The following is a 15213-nucleotide window of genomic DNA, read 5'->3' on the forward strand; positions in this document are numbered from 1 at the left end:
TCTAAACATATATATTTTTAAATATCTCATTGAATCCCATGATTATTTTGAAAATGTATAGAGTAGGATTTTCACCTTTCTTTGAGTCCTAAAATTTAGGAAATATCCTATTTGTAGAAACAACAAACACCTACTGCTGTGTTCTGCATGTACATCCTTAAAAAAAATAATTATTTAAAATATATTGCATGTGCTCAATAGAAAACATATACATCAAGAATTCTTTATACTTGCAGCAAGCTGGACTGAATAAAAAATGTAAATGTTTAAGCAATTTTCAAGGAACCGCTTCGATCTCCCCAATATTTGTAAAGCAGTTGTCCGAAAATTGACAGAACAAAACTAAGAAAAAGACTGAAATTTTATCCTTGTAAAAATGATATTTACCCATCAAACCTTCACATCCTTATGTTTTGGTAATGAAAACGATTAATACTAATTTGCTTTCAAAGGCTATTAATTTCCGCCGATACTGGAATCAAATGCTTTCAATTTTAGTTGCAAATATGATGTTTGAGCATTAAAGCAGTTGCAGCTGTAGATCAGTAAAGAAAGTGACACTTTAATTTTTTTGTCTTGTTTTATTGATTGCCCTTAAAATGTACAAGGGTGGCACGGTAGCTCAGTGGTTAGCACTGTTGCCTCGCAGCAAGAAGGTCGCTGGTTCAAGTCCCAGCTGGACCAGTTGAGATTTCAGTGTGGAGTTTGTATGTTCTCCTCATGTTTGCGTGGGTTTCCTCCGGGTGCTCCGGTTTCCCCCACAGTCCAAATATATGTGCTATAGGTGAATTGAATAAACTAAATTGGCTGGCTCCATATGCTGGAATAGTTGGCTGTTCATTCTGCTGTGGCGACCTCTGAAATAGAGCCGAAGGAATACGAACGAACGAATGAATGAATAAAATGCACAATAGCTTTATTTTTTTAACTGCAGAAAGTGGTAATTTTCAAAAATTGTCTGAATGCACAAAAATGTTTTAACAGTCAGTCTATGAAATATATATATATAAAGGTTAATATAAAGTCTATATGAACTAAATGTTTGATTCTTAATGTATTAGTTCCATTTTCGTTGTCAATGTGGGAACATCTTACAACAAAACTTAAAACGTGTACATATCCTAAATTCCAGGGTTGAAAGACTGTAGATAAGTTTTTATGTGATGTACTTCGGACGTTTTTGTCAAGAAAATCAAAAGGGTTTGACATTAACATAATGTCAATGAAAATGAATTCAATGATTTCAATATGACAGATTTATAGAATATATAGTGTTAAATATTCTTTATAAGAATATATTTTTATTTATAAGTCAAGTCGTGGTTTGTCAAGCCCACTCATCTGTATGAGGCACAATTATAATCTAACTATCATAACTACGTTTTATTTAAAATACCTTATTTGAAGTCATGATAGTGAATTGCAGAGCTTGTTCTAACATATATTTAATATTCAGATGCTTTATTAACTGCTGTTTTCTCAACATCATTTTTCTTGTTTGCATGTGTTTTTTTTTAGAGAACAGAGAGCAGAACATATTTAGACTTTCATTGAAATGTCTGTCAGCAATGTGGGTGGCGTCTGATTGTTTATCACGCTCCAAAGGTATTTCCAGTGTCTTTTTATTTCTAATCAAAGAGCAAAAAATGTTGTTCAGTCAGTTGTACTGCAAGTTACAGTATGTGCTTGTTGCTAGATGCAGTTCACTTAATGACCTCTACTGTCGCTAATATTAATGGTTTCTGAATTCAATGTAAAGCTCTTATAATTTATACATGGCCAATAATAGATAATCGACAATGTCTTTGACTTTAAGGCGTTACAGGGCTATGTTCCTAAAGCTATAGAGGTTGACTGTAACTATAAAGTTATTATAGACATGCTGTAGAATAGATAAACATCAGATACATTTCAGGTATTGACAGACTGAAGTAGGAGGAAAAAAAAGAGAGAAACGAATATTTCCTGTTTCCCAGATATCAACATCCGGCCAAATAAAAATAAATAACCACCTTTCAAACAAAGGTATGCTCGAGAGTGCGCACCTCATTTCAAGCACAATTAACTTGAAATGGAGTGCTGTAGGATCAATAGTCCCCAGTTGATCCAAGGGGGCTGTCACTCTGTGGAAATGGCACACATATGGTAATACCCCCCGCTTAACAACAACTTAGAGGATTTACTGTTGCCGTTTTCAGACCAACATGAATAACAAACAGTCGTCCACCCCCTGGGAGCCATTTTGTTTTATCCCAGCTTCAATTAATCTTTCTGGGGGAGGATACCATTTAAGATAAATAACAGGGGGAGCTAAGGAGGATGTATTGAGGAGCTGAACAGTAAAGTATGCTAATTATGAAAATGAAAACCTTTTTTATGTAAATGAAATCCTTTTTCTTTTAAGCTGTACTGTGCATCCAAGTACAAGAGAGAGAGCGAGAGATGTTTTTTCATTGTTATGCAGCAAATAAATATTTGTTGCCTGAAGCCTTCCTCAGCATAGGGAGTATTTATACCCTGGTCAGCTTATGATAATGTATGTATATAATATTTTACTTGTGTACTCTCTGGTCAAGATCCTTAATAGTTTAGCAAGTTAATAGCGGATGGTTTTCAGATTACATTAATAATGCATTCAGGTTTTTATTTTTGTTTTTTATTTTTGGGAAACGTCTTATTAGTAACATATTTTTTGTTACAAACAGTAGTGAGGTTCCTATCTAGCATTTTAAAGGGCACCTTTGATGAAAATTATCTTTTGTAAGCTGTTTGGACAGAACTGTGTGTAGGTATAGTGTGCAATACGCCAGAAATTAAATTTCCCAATGTTAAAATTGGATCCAAATCCCTCCCATTTTGAGGCCCACCACAACGTGATGTAGGAGTGTTCCTCGCCCACAGAATTGATTGACAGCCGCGTATTAACATGTCTCTGTTGTAGCGTGTATGATCTTATCAACAAGATGTGCGCAAAGCAACTGGGATTAAAAGATCTGTTCAGCTCTCTGTGATCATCAATCATCAAATGTGATCAAGAATGTGTTTTACAAGTTTAAAACATTTTTAAAACATGTTTATAATAAATTAACACGACTTTATCACCACAACCGCATGTCAGTACAATTATTATATTATTTTATTATTATTTATAAACTAATTTTGAGAGGAGCACGTGCATATGATTGATAGCAGCTGGTCCTTCATTAGCTAACACACGATTCACCAATCAGACGAATCCTAAATCACTATAAATAACCAGAGTATCTTACATTAGCCATCTTGGTCTTGAAGAATTCCCCCTTCCACCCTTACTCCTCCACTTTCCTTGTCAGGGCAGCACAAAGGCCCAATGGTTAGCATCATTTACTTACAACAAGAAGTCACTGGCTCAGATCTTTACCTGGCCAAGTTGGCATTTCTGTGTGGAGTTTGCAGGTTCTCCCTGTGTTTGCGTGGGTTTTCCCCGGGCTCTCCGGTTTCCTCCCACAGACCAAAAACATGTAACATAATTGCCAAAGCTAAATCGACATCATAGACAAGCGTTTCATTCAGCATACACTTTCCATAGCTATTCATAATCTTCATTATCAAACAGGGGAGTTCTAGAGACCTACCTAAGCTCAAACTCCCCTCTCGCCCTGCAACGGGAGGGAGCCCCGGCCTTTAGGATCTCATGAGCTCAGGGCTCTCTCCCAGGACGGCATGCCAAACATGCTTTATGATCAATCATCAGCTAAGGGCGAATACTTGAAATAAGGCTTATTTTGTACATTAACATAATGGATTTCCACACAGCAGTGGATATTAACGTGTATCCTGTCACATTTGCCGTGCAAAAACAGTACAAAGTTAAATGCGCATGCTGTGTGTGTGTGTGTGTCTGCTGTGTGTGTGTCTGTGTATGTGCGGGAACTTTGTAATGACATTTTGTGTGACTCATCGTCGCAGAAAGGTTTGAATTAACTCCACAAGAAATACATCAAATAATCATTGGGAAAGTTCTTATCACAAACGTTACGCGAGATCTGCTTCCTTCATGTCTGTCACAGCAAAGTAAATAATAAACAACTAAAATAGAAAAAAAATCAAAAAATGTTTGGCTTCCAACATTTGCAAAAATAGCATTCAATAGAAGAAAGAAACTAATAGAATGACATTGTTGATGAAAGAGCTAAAAATCTTATAAGCAAATATGCTTGGTGGCATTATAATTTGGATTAGGGTAGGGTAAAATTGAGATTTGCACATTTATACAACACTTCATTTAATCATTTGTGATTTTTTTTTATATAGTTGATGAACAGTATAACGTTCACATTGACTCATTTTAGGATTTAAAAAAAAATCTTTCTTCAAGTGATCACACTTTTGTCTGTGATTTTTAAAAAAAGGAAGAAAGTTGTTTAGTAATGGATTAAAGGAGGAAGTTGACTGAAAGTTGTTTAATAATGGATTTTTTTGCTGTTATTTTAAGGCCAAAAAAACGACATAGGTAGGTTACTTTACTGTGCATGGTTGACAGTGTTCGGCATTCATCGCCATTATTGATACAGGAAAATAAATAAAGATCAATAGACAGTGGACTTTTTGTCAGCAAAATTCCTTTAATAAACACTCTTTTTGAACTGGTCTCTTAACTTGCGACTGTACAACTCTAATGGATTCACTTTATCACAAACTTTATTGTCTGTGGCTTCTGATCAGCTCATCTAATGAATGTACAGCAGAATGCAGTAATCTGATGGATTATAACAAAAACATTCATTCATTCATTCATTTTCCTTCAGCTTAGTCCCTTTATTAATCAGGGGTCGTCACAGCGGAATGAACCGCCAACTTATCCAGCATATGTTTTACACAGTGGTTTCCCTTCCAGCACTGGAAAACACCCATACACTCTTGCATTCACACACATACACTACAGCCAATTAAGTTTATTCAATTGACCTATAGCGCATGTCTTTGGACTGTGGGGGAAACCTGAGCACCTGGAGGAAACTCACGCGAACACAGGGAGAACATTCAAACTCCACACTAAACACCAACTGGCCCAGCTGGGACTCGAATCAGCGACCTACTTGCTGTGAGGTGACAGTGCTAACCACTGAGCCACCATGTCGCCTATAACAAATACATTCATTCATTCATTTTCTTTTCGGCTTAGTCCCTTTATTAATCTGGGGTCGCCACAGCAGAATGAACCGCCAACTTATCCAGCACGTTTTTACGCAGTGGGTGCCCTTCCAGCCACAACCCATCTCTGGGAAACATCCACACACACTCATTCACACTCATACACTATGGACAAATTAGCTTACCCAATTCACCTGTACTTTGCATGTCTTTGGACTGTGGGGGAAACCGGAGCACCCGGAGGATACCCACGCGAACGCAGGGAGAACATGCAAACTCCACACAGAAACACCAACTGACCCAGCCAAGGCTCGAACCAGCGACCTTCTTGCTGTGAGGCGACAGCACTACCTACTGCGTCACTGCGTCACCTTATAACAAAAACAATGTTGGTAATTTTATTGCAAGCTGATGTAGTCACCGTCTAATGATATCCATGTCTTGCTGTCTTCATCTTGTCTTAACCTGGGAAAAATGTAGCGTTTTTCGCCCTCATTTTCATTGACAAAAAGAACACTGATTGGAATAAATGGTAAGTTCAGTCCTCTGTAATGCTATTTTAAATCCCTATGTAGGAACGAGATAGCAAGGCAGCTTACTAGGTCTTATAAGAGAGCCATTGCATAACACAGACTGATTCTTCATGATCCTGAAACCAGCCTGACTCCAGTACTGAGCTGTGCTGATGAGTGCAAAAGCAGACAGGCATATAAAGAGGGAATGTCACCCTGGATGATGAGAGAGCTGAGGTCAATTCCAAATTGATTTCCTTCAAGCGCCGAATTGATGCATTCCATTTGATCATGAAACTTTGCCATTGCAATTGAATATCTGCTTCAGGAGCTTGTATTAGAATTGACTACGGTGTGTCGAAGCGTTCTCAAACCAGGTGTGCAATTGAGCCACGTAGCGTGTATGATCGGCTATCAGCCAATGTGCCTAACTACATTGTCACTCGGTTTTAAAGTCGTTATGGGGATATCGAGGTACTTTAAGGAGTTAAATCTAGCTCTGAAGCAGCGAAAATGCAGTTTTCTCTCTGTTTACCCGAGGCTGATCTCTCGCCTTTTTCCACTGATACCATCTGCGCTGTGCGAAGGGATGGAGACACGCTACACAGAGGCAATTCCCTGTCCTCCTTCCTCGGGAGTATGTTAAACCAAATCTAAATTGCTACTATGATTTCCTCAGTAGCCCCTGATGGAAAGCGAGTGATGTTGGTAAAGAAATGAATAAATGAGGAGCGGTTCAGCTCTGGGGCCAGTTCTCCGAGCCCCTTTGCCTTTCTCATGTAAATCAGAAGACCGGGAGTGGGTTAGGAGGACAATTCCCAAGCCGCCACTTGGGTGAAATGCAACTTTCCTGTGCTTTGAGAAGCCACAATGAGGAATTTATTTGGAGGATTCAGTTTTAATTTAAAAAGAGTCAGCGACTCGAGGGAACTCGAGACAAGTAGGGCAGCCACTACTGGCTTCTCCCCATAGTGCACCACCTCCGGTCCATCTATTGTGTACGTGTGTGAGTATAAACCGATATATTTGAGCTTTTTCAAGGGAGGGAATTCTTCAGGGTGAAGAAGTGCATCGGTTTTGGTTATTATGTTTTTAAAAAATCATCTCAAGCTCCCTATGAGGCAACAAAAAAGGGGAAAAAATTGCTCCACTAGAGGCAGTACCTTGAAATTGACAGCTGTTATTTCGCTCCAATGTGCGGCACCATCTGCTACTGATGCCAGACAACAAAAAGGGTTAATATTCTATGATGTTTTCTGTTGGCACCGCCGCCACAACAAGTCAAAGTGTTTTGTTCTGTGCCAACAGATTGTTTTATCCAATAGAGTATAATCTACCATTACCTGCGTGCTACAGACAAGGATGCGGTTCACTTAAAGGGTATGGAATGCTTGGGATAGTGCCAGAAATACATCCGTAGGTGGCGATTTAGATGTCCTTGCGTTTTTGCATTGCAAATGCACCTTTGGAGTCTTTAATGTATATGAGTTTCACCAAAAGTTATCCCCCTGTCATTGTTTAATGGCCGCAGATGCACGTATATTAAAACAATGGGACACTAGTTCTCTTTCTGATCGCTTTCAGAAAGGATGGAGCCTGCTGACATTAATAGGCTTCCTGTGGCTAAATAAGCAGTGGTGAAATAACACTAAATGTCCCCAGATTGTTTGACAGACAGGGCCGGAGACTCAGAACAGCGGGTAGTTATTATACAGTGTTCTAGAAAGGGACATATTGCAGACCTCGGGTCCCGCGTCAAATCCATTACAATGCAGGAGATCACTTATAGAGGGCCGAGGCCAGAGTCAAAGCCGTTGGTGCAATCGCTTGTACCGTTTGACTCAAAAATTGTGAACGATCTACAACAAACACAGAGTTGAGTTAAACTTTTCTCTGAGCAGAAAATCCCACATATGGACACTCATTAGCCCAAAGGTTTAATGTTGACAAAAAGCTAACAAATATGTCCATAAATATGTGGTTTAGCTGGAAGACAGGCTTTTTTTAACGAGTCGCTCATTTAGCATTCTGGGGGACCGTTCGCAAAATGGTCCAACATAGAAAGCGAGCAGCAGGGGGTAAATTGGAGCTCAGAGATGAATTATCATATAATCAAAATTCCAGACTGCGCCAAAAACAAAATACACAACACACAGCGAATCACATCGCTATTTCATTGCTCTGTTCTTCACTTTTAGATTGGAAGTTTATTTTTTTCCTGTTTGTTGTATTTATTTACATATACAATCTGAGAAGCGATTTGTGCTGAGAATTGCTGTTTTTAGTAATCATGCTGAAGTTTTTGTTCTTCTAGCAATGTTACAGTTTTTTTATTGAATACAATTTTTAAAATACCTTAAAATCAACAGCTTATTTTATGATTTCAACAGCTCATTTTCATGTTGTCAGCTTGTTAAGAGAGTTAATAAAGTGAAAAATGAGATTGGTATTGACCTTATCAGTAAAATAGATGATTATTTATGCAATTCTGTTCAATTTCTAAAAACAAATATTTTGTTACATCTGTAAGATTATTTGTAATGACTTTATATTGAAATTATTTTAATTATTTGTAATGACTTTTTAAAAACAGCATTTTGCTTTCTGTTATAAGTAAGAATTTATAATTGTATTACAATGGTTCAAAGTATGTGTTTGTTGTCATTCAATAGGCTAATATTTGGATTATGAATTAATTGGACTAAAATTGGGTCCTAGAAGTTTGAAAAAAGTTACAAAGTTATCTCAAAATTTAATAAAGATGAAATTTTCCTGGAATAATACTTCAGCTATTGTAATAATTGAAGCTATAGCTATAATGCTATTTGTAATAATTGAAGGATTTTTCTCAGTACATAGTAATTTTGTATCCCTCTTTATATTTCTGCCAAACAAAGATTGATGTTGTAATAGCAACTGATATGTATTTCCTTGTAAGATCCATATTATGGATGCACAATTAGGTGGGAAAAGTGTTAATTTCATATACATGTATTTTATTCATTTATTTTCTTTTCAGCTTAGTCCCTTTATTAATCTGGGGTCGCCACAGCGGAATGAACCGCCAAATTATCAAGCATATGTTTTATGCAGCAGATGCCCTTCCAGCTGCAACCTGTCACTGTGAAACATCCAAACACTCTCATTCACACTCATACACTATGGGGCAGGGGCTTGAACCAGCGACCTTCTTGGTGTGAGGCGATTGTGCTACCCACTACACCACCGTGCTGCCCATTTAAAATATTTCAGAAACTATAAATCATACGTTTTATTTTTAGGCTAAATCCTGATTCTAAGGCGGTGCAGTGACTCAGTAGTTAGCAACGTCGCCTCACAGCAACAATGTTGCTGGTATGAGCCTTGGCTGGGTCAGTTAATGTTTCTGTGTGGAGTTTTCATGTTCTCCCCGTATTGGCGTGGGTTTCCTCTGGGTGCTCCGGTTTCCCCCACAGCCCCAAAGACATGCACTATGGGTAAGGCCATACGGAATCTTCAGATTCTGATTCTGTTACTGCACAAAATATTTTTTAAAATCTGCGAAACTCTGCGGAATATTTTTGAAAACATAGAAGTTCCAAAAAATACACTTAAGTATTACAATATTTCTTAACATTTATTCATCAAAAACATTTGGCTATCGTTCAACAACAGCAAATGAATGAATGCGTACATATTCACTTACAGAAACACTTTATGAATAAACTACTCAATTAATATAAAACTATACCATGTCAATAAATATAGTACATTAGAAAATGAATTTAATAGTAACTGATGGTTATTTTAACACCAGAAACCATTCACAATACAGTAAAAGTACTGACTGAGTGTGGTGTTCAAAGCTCATTTAAATCTGGTATTATGAAACACTTCTCTGTTTATGAATAAACTACAAACAAGTACATTAGAAAATTAATTTAGTGGTAACTGATTTTAGGAAAACAATTATTTTACTTTAATAGTATTTTAGCATCATAAAAAAACTATTCACAGTACACCAGTGAAACTACAGACTTGGCCGTAGTGTATGTGTGTGAATGCGAGAGTGTATGGATCCAATATTGCATGACTGTGTTTACATCAAAAAGCCAGAATGTGACTTCGGGTTTTTTCCTAAAACAGCAAATAGACGTGTCCAGTGATGCTAGAAGAAGCACTACCTGATAACCAAACATGCTGTCCGTGTTTCTGCACAGTTTTCTACTCTGCATTATGTGTGTAATTCGGCATTTGAAGTGTAAAATGTGGATTAGGTGCTTCTCTTCATGGCTGCAGGCTTCCGTTCTGGTGATAAAGAAAACAGCAGGGCTCTGGCCGCACGGTGAGATGAGACTCGTGCGATGGTCAATAATCTATTACCACACATCGGCCTCCACAGAGTGACAAATGCCCATCACTGAAATAGGACTGCAAAGGTCAATGTTGGTCTGGTGACCTCAGTCCAACTACACAGACTGAAGTGGTTTTACACTCGCAGCCACAGTCTCCAGGGGCAAAGACAGACATGCGTGCAAACAAAAGAATTCAGCATTTGGTGGAGAAATCAGAACAGATTCAATCATGCTCAGTGTGTATGCAGAGTAGTTAATGCGCTCATTTGGCAATTGATCATTAATGGTTTCTGCACCTTCTAAAGATTTTGCCAGGGCTGTCATTTCAGTGGAAGTCATATGTCAATTCATTAATCAAAGAAGTTGTTATTAATCACTCTTGGCTTACAGATCAAGACTAAATAAAAGTATATCTTATATAATAATAGGGATGTCCCGAAATGAAAATCCTAAAAAACGGGAACTGAAAATGCTTTGTTATAATTATTTATTATTTTGTAAGACCTTTTAAAATTTAACTCAAATGATACTGGTAAAAAAAACTGGCAATAAAATAACCACATTTTATTGACAGTGAGCAAATTAAGTGGTCATTTTACCAGCACTATTACAATGCAATATGTGCAGTAAATGGCTAGATAAGTATGCAGGTAGAGGAACAGAATATACAAAAAAGGTAATATTGAGCTATATTAAATTTTTGATCATGCTGCACATGCAAGCTATTCAACAGTGCTCTACAACAAACCACCCTAGCATAGAACAAGCCATTGAAATGAATGGGTTTCATAGCGCAGTGCTTTCCTTATGCAGTGTGAAAGCTGCTTCAGACCATGCAGTGGCTGTGGCTGGAGGTACAGTGAATCCAGTTGGGATTGTTCAGCACAGCAAAGCCTTTCTTAGTTTTTTTTTCTTAGTTCTCTTTAGTTCCATTTTTCTCTTTTGCCTGAAGTCTGACAGCCAAAAATTCAGCACATGCCTGTATTATAACTTACACTTCTTTCATGCCAGGTAGAAAAAAAATCTGTTTCATTTGCACTAGTCAGCATTTGTAGTGGATCAAACCAGTTAGTCAACATTGTCCTAAGACAAGAACAGGTATTGTTCAATACACATTTTGGCTCTATGATGTGATGAAAGTTCCAATTCAAATGATGACTAGTCTAGTTTAACTTTAAAGGGCACCTATACCTTTCAGAATATTGGAATGTTCTGCTCTGAACACAATGTAGCTGTTTTTGTTTCCTGTGCCTTCAATGCTAGTTTTCCCCACCCACCGTTCCCACGTGCTGTTAGAGTGTGCCTCAATCTCAATGTCAGGTTACGTCAGATAAACAGCACAGTGACAGACATGAAGCAAATCTCACATAACGTTTGTACGAAATACTACAGTAAGAAACCGCACTCCTACGTCACGTTGTGGTGAGCCTGAAAATGAAAGAGATTTGAATCCTATTTTAATGACCGGAAATTTAAAAAAAGATACTTATTCTCTTAATATCACTCCAGTATGACTGTGGACACACTAAACCTACACACAGTCCTGTCCAAACAGCTTCCAAAAGATGATTTTAATCATACATGCCCTTTAAAATTTTAATTTAGTAGTTTAACTAAACTAAAGGCTAAACAAACAACTATATACACAAAATTGTACTTTACTACAAAAGTTATTTAACACTTTAAATTACAATTTTAATTTCATACAGTGGAAGTTTTATTAGTGAAAATGTTTATTATTAATTTTCTCACAAATAATGTTTTACAGGTTTAATGAATTTCCGTTTTACAGCAAGTCTTAAAGGTTTGTAACAAGAGTTAGTTAAAACTAAATTTATGAAACTCAAATCTTTTAGTTTTGTTATGCAATAGTTATACAATGCACTGGCTCTTTAAGGAATGTTTTCTGCAGTGATGAGTAGACTTACTGAAGGGAAATCTTTAAAGCTCAGTAACAGGTAGAGCATCATTCCAGCACTCTTATACCAGTCAATGTATGCCACTAATTCTAATTCACAGCCACCCAAGCATCACCCACTGCCTCATCTTCTCTCTAAAACACATCCTCAGCTTGTGTCCCCTCCGGTGCTGCTCAATAAACACTACTCATCTCGTCTAAATATTCACCAGCTAGCACTATATTGCTTGTCCAACAAATCATGGTTGACAATAGTTAGCATTCGATGTAGTTTAGAAGTTTAACCTCAGCAAGGAGGTGTTGATGAAATGTCTTATTGATACTAGCTGTAACAGTTCACAAAGCTTTATCAAACAGAATATGGATGGAAAAAATAAGTAAGATTTTTATTCTGTTCAGTTCAATTAAGTTCGAGTTTATTTGTGTAGTGATTTTTCACAATAATTATTGTTTTAAAGCAGCTTTATGAAAGGGGCACACTATTGCATTGCAGTCAAAATAAAAAAAGGTTTTTAGTTGCCATAACTTTATTAGTTACTAATAACTTTAACTAATTATCTAGTAATAATTGGTTTTTAACAGTTAAAGTTATTATATATAAATATAGTTACCTGCAATTATATAGGTGATGTTTTATATGGGTTTTCTTTCCTTGACCCCAGAGTCACATAACTGGTTCAGCCAGTGCTGCTGTGTTGAGCAGGGTTGGTTTGCTTGCTATCATATGCTATCATATGCATTGTTGAAGAAACTAACAAGCTAATTACAGCCGTTTTCTGAAATGAGGTGTATTTACCATGTTGGTTAGAAATGTCTTTGCACCCTAAGTAATGCTGGGTTTTCTAATTTATAGGAATAATTTTAACCCAACATTTGGGATTGTCCATATTTAATCCAATTTGGATTGAAATAACCCAGCATTTTTTATAGTGTAGTGATGTCATGCAGATGGAAGAGTAAATGTTTGTTTGAAGAATGGATCTGGTAGACATTAAACTGCTAAACAATAAGCTACGTTTCCATTCACCTATTTTTATGCGCATTTTGGTTATGCGAAAAAAAAAAAACGGTTGATGGAAACGCCAAGATGAGCATAAATTTTGAAAATCCATATATAAAACATATGTGCATAAATGAGTAGAATAAAATTTTTATTCGATAAGAAAAGATACGCATAAACTTTGATGGAAACACTTTTACCAAACAAATTCCTGTATGCGCATTAAAAAAGGTCATGTGATTTTGTTATAAGAGATCATGTAATGATAAAAATGTGTGCGAATGGACATACCAGTAGGCTGAGCACATTGTACAACATCTAAAATGTTGTTTTGGTCATTCTGAAATGCCTAACCATTTCAGTATTGGTGTTATTATATTATTAATTACCTCCAGCATCAAGAGCATCTGTGTTCCGCGTCTCTCGTCTTTAAATGCCACCACATGGTCACTGGGTGTCAGAATTGTCTTCTAAGCGCAAGTCATTTATTAAATGAAGAAAAGAGTCATGCAGCTTCTCTTATCGCAGCAAATTCTGTTTTTACTGTTGATATTTAGCGCCAGATAATCAGAAAGTGACGATTTTGTTCGCTTTGACTCAGATTTTTATGCAATTATCCAGTTTTGCACAAAGTTCATTCGCATTTTTGGATGAAAACATAGCTAATGTTGGTAAGAAAACTTGGAACCACAGTTGGCTAACATTTTAGGAAATACATTCTTGGTCCAGAAACAGATCAATGTTTAATACAATGTTTCAGTCGTATTTATGGATCGCGTGATCATGGATCGTTTTATAGTCCATGTAAAGTCCAAATTTTTAATGTTTGCTTTGCCAGCTCACATTGTTATTCTTTATCAATTAATCTGTTCAAGTTAAAGGTGCAGTATGTAAGTTTGAAACCCAGTGGTTGAATTAGATGTTGCATTCCTGGATAAAAACAAATGCAAGTGCAGGTTGCCAGATTGAGTCTGACAATCGAGCCTAAAGGCTAATTTAAATAGTGTTCTAAATAAAAGCAACGGCACATGATAGAAGGAATACTCATATAAAAAGGAGTTTTTGTTCTAACCAACGTTTCGAATATATGATATATTAGAAACAGCTTCTATTTCTTGTAGCTGAACAACAGAAAACTGACAATGATCACCTTAGGTACACCTCATGTCCTTTATTCAGTGTTAAATACTAACAATGTGAGTTTGAATGCCATTTTAGATGACATGTATTGCCATAAAACTGAAAGCAGCAGTAGCAGACAGTTTACCTCAGATCTTGAAAATAAAATAAACCATTTGAAATTGAACTTTAGAACTGACTCAAAACCAACACATATCAATGATTCAGCATCTACATTTAATAATGTTAAAGAAGTTTAATATGTATTAATAAGAGTATAAACTTTACCATTTCGCGAGTGAGTACATATTCTGTGCTTCTGAATGGCTGCATTTAAATTTTTGTCGTGTTTGGGCTGGTGCAAACAGCCCAATTGCTTATCACTACATATCTCGTCATGTCATGTCACGTGATGTTAGGACATGGGGTTACAATGTAACCTGCTCACCTAATGTTTACAATCCTAATATTTATATTATTTGCTAATTGACAACCTAATGTGGAACTCTGAATCTGCGTCTCATTTTGGAAACTGCTACTGTCCACTGGAGGTCTCATTCCGTTGACGAGCACATGCTTTGAGAGCCTTGCTGAATGAATGAATGAAATAAGCTGTTTTCCATCAAGGCAACCTGGGGTGCTGAAATACAATTGGCTAAAGTGGCAGTGGGCGGATTAAAAGAAGCAAAACAAAGACAGCGTTCTGGCACGGAACGTCCATTTTCAAAGCACAATATCTGACTTCAGCATTGTTTTTCAGATAAACAAAAATGTTTACTTAGCATGTTTTTTTAATATCTGCAAACACATTATGGTATCTTTAAGCTTTAGAAGAGTAAAAAACTTACAGCACCTTTAATCTACTGAAAAAAGTTTGTTAAGTAATCTTCAATCAAAATCTGATCGTTTGCTTCTTACTTGCCAAGCCTGCATTTATTTAATAAAAAGTAAAAACTGTACGACTGTGAAATATTATCTTTAATAATAAAATGTTTTGGTTTCATTTTTTGTTCATATCAACCATAAAAAGTGCTTAATTTTCTGATTATTTCTTGTCCTTATAATCTTTCCCTCTCATTTATCTGAAAATCAGCACATTGTTCTTCTTTGTACACATGCTGTGTTCAAAGGGACACGGCGTGTTTGTAGGGGTCCCTCAGAAACATGAGCGTATGTAGTCAAATTAATTTACATGAA

This window comes from Danio aesculapii, chromosome 13, assembly GCF_903798145.1.
Source record: "Danio aesculapii chromosome 13, fDanAes4.1, whole genome shotgun sequence".
NCBI lineage: Eukaryota > Metazoa > Chordata > Actinopteri > Cypriniformes > Danionidae > Danio > Danio aesculapii.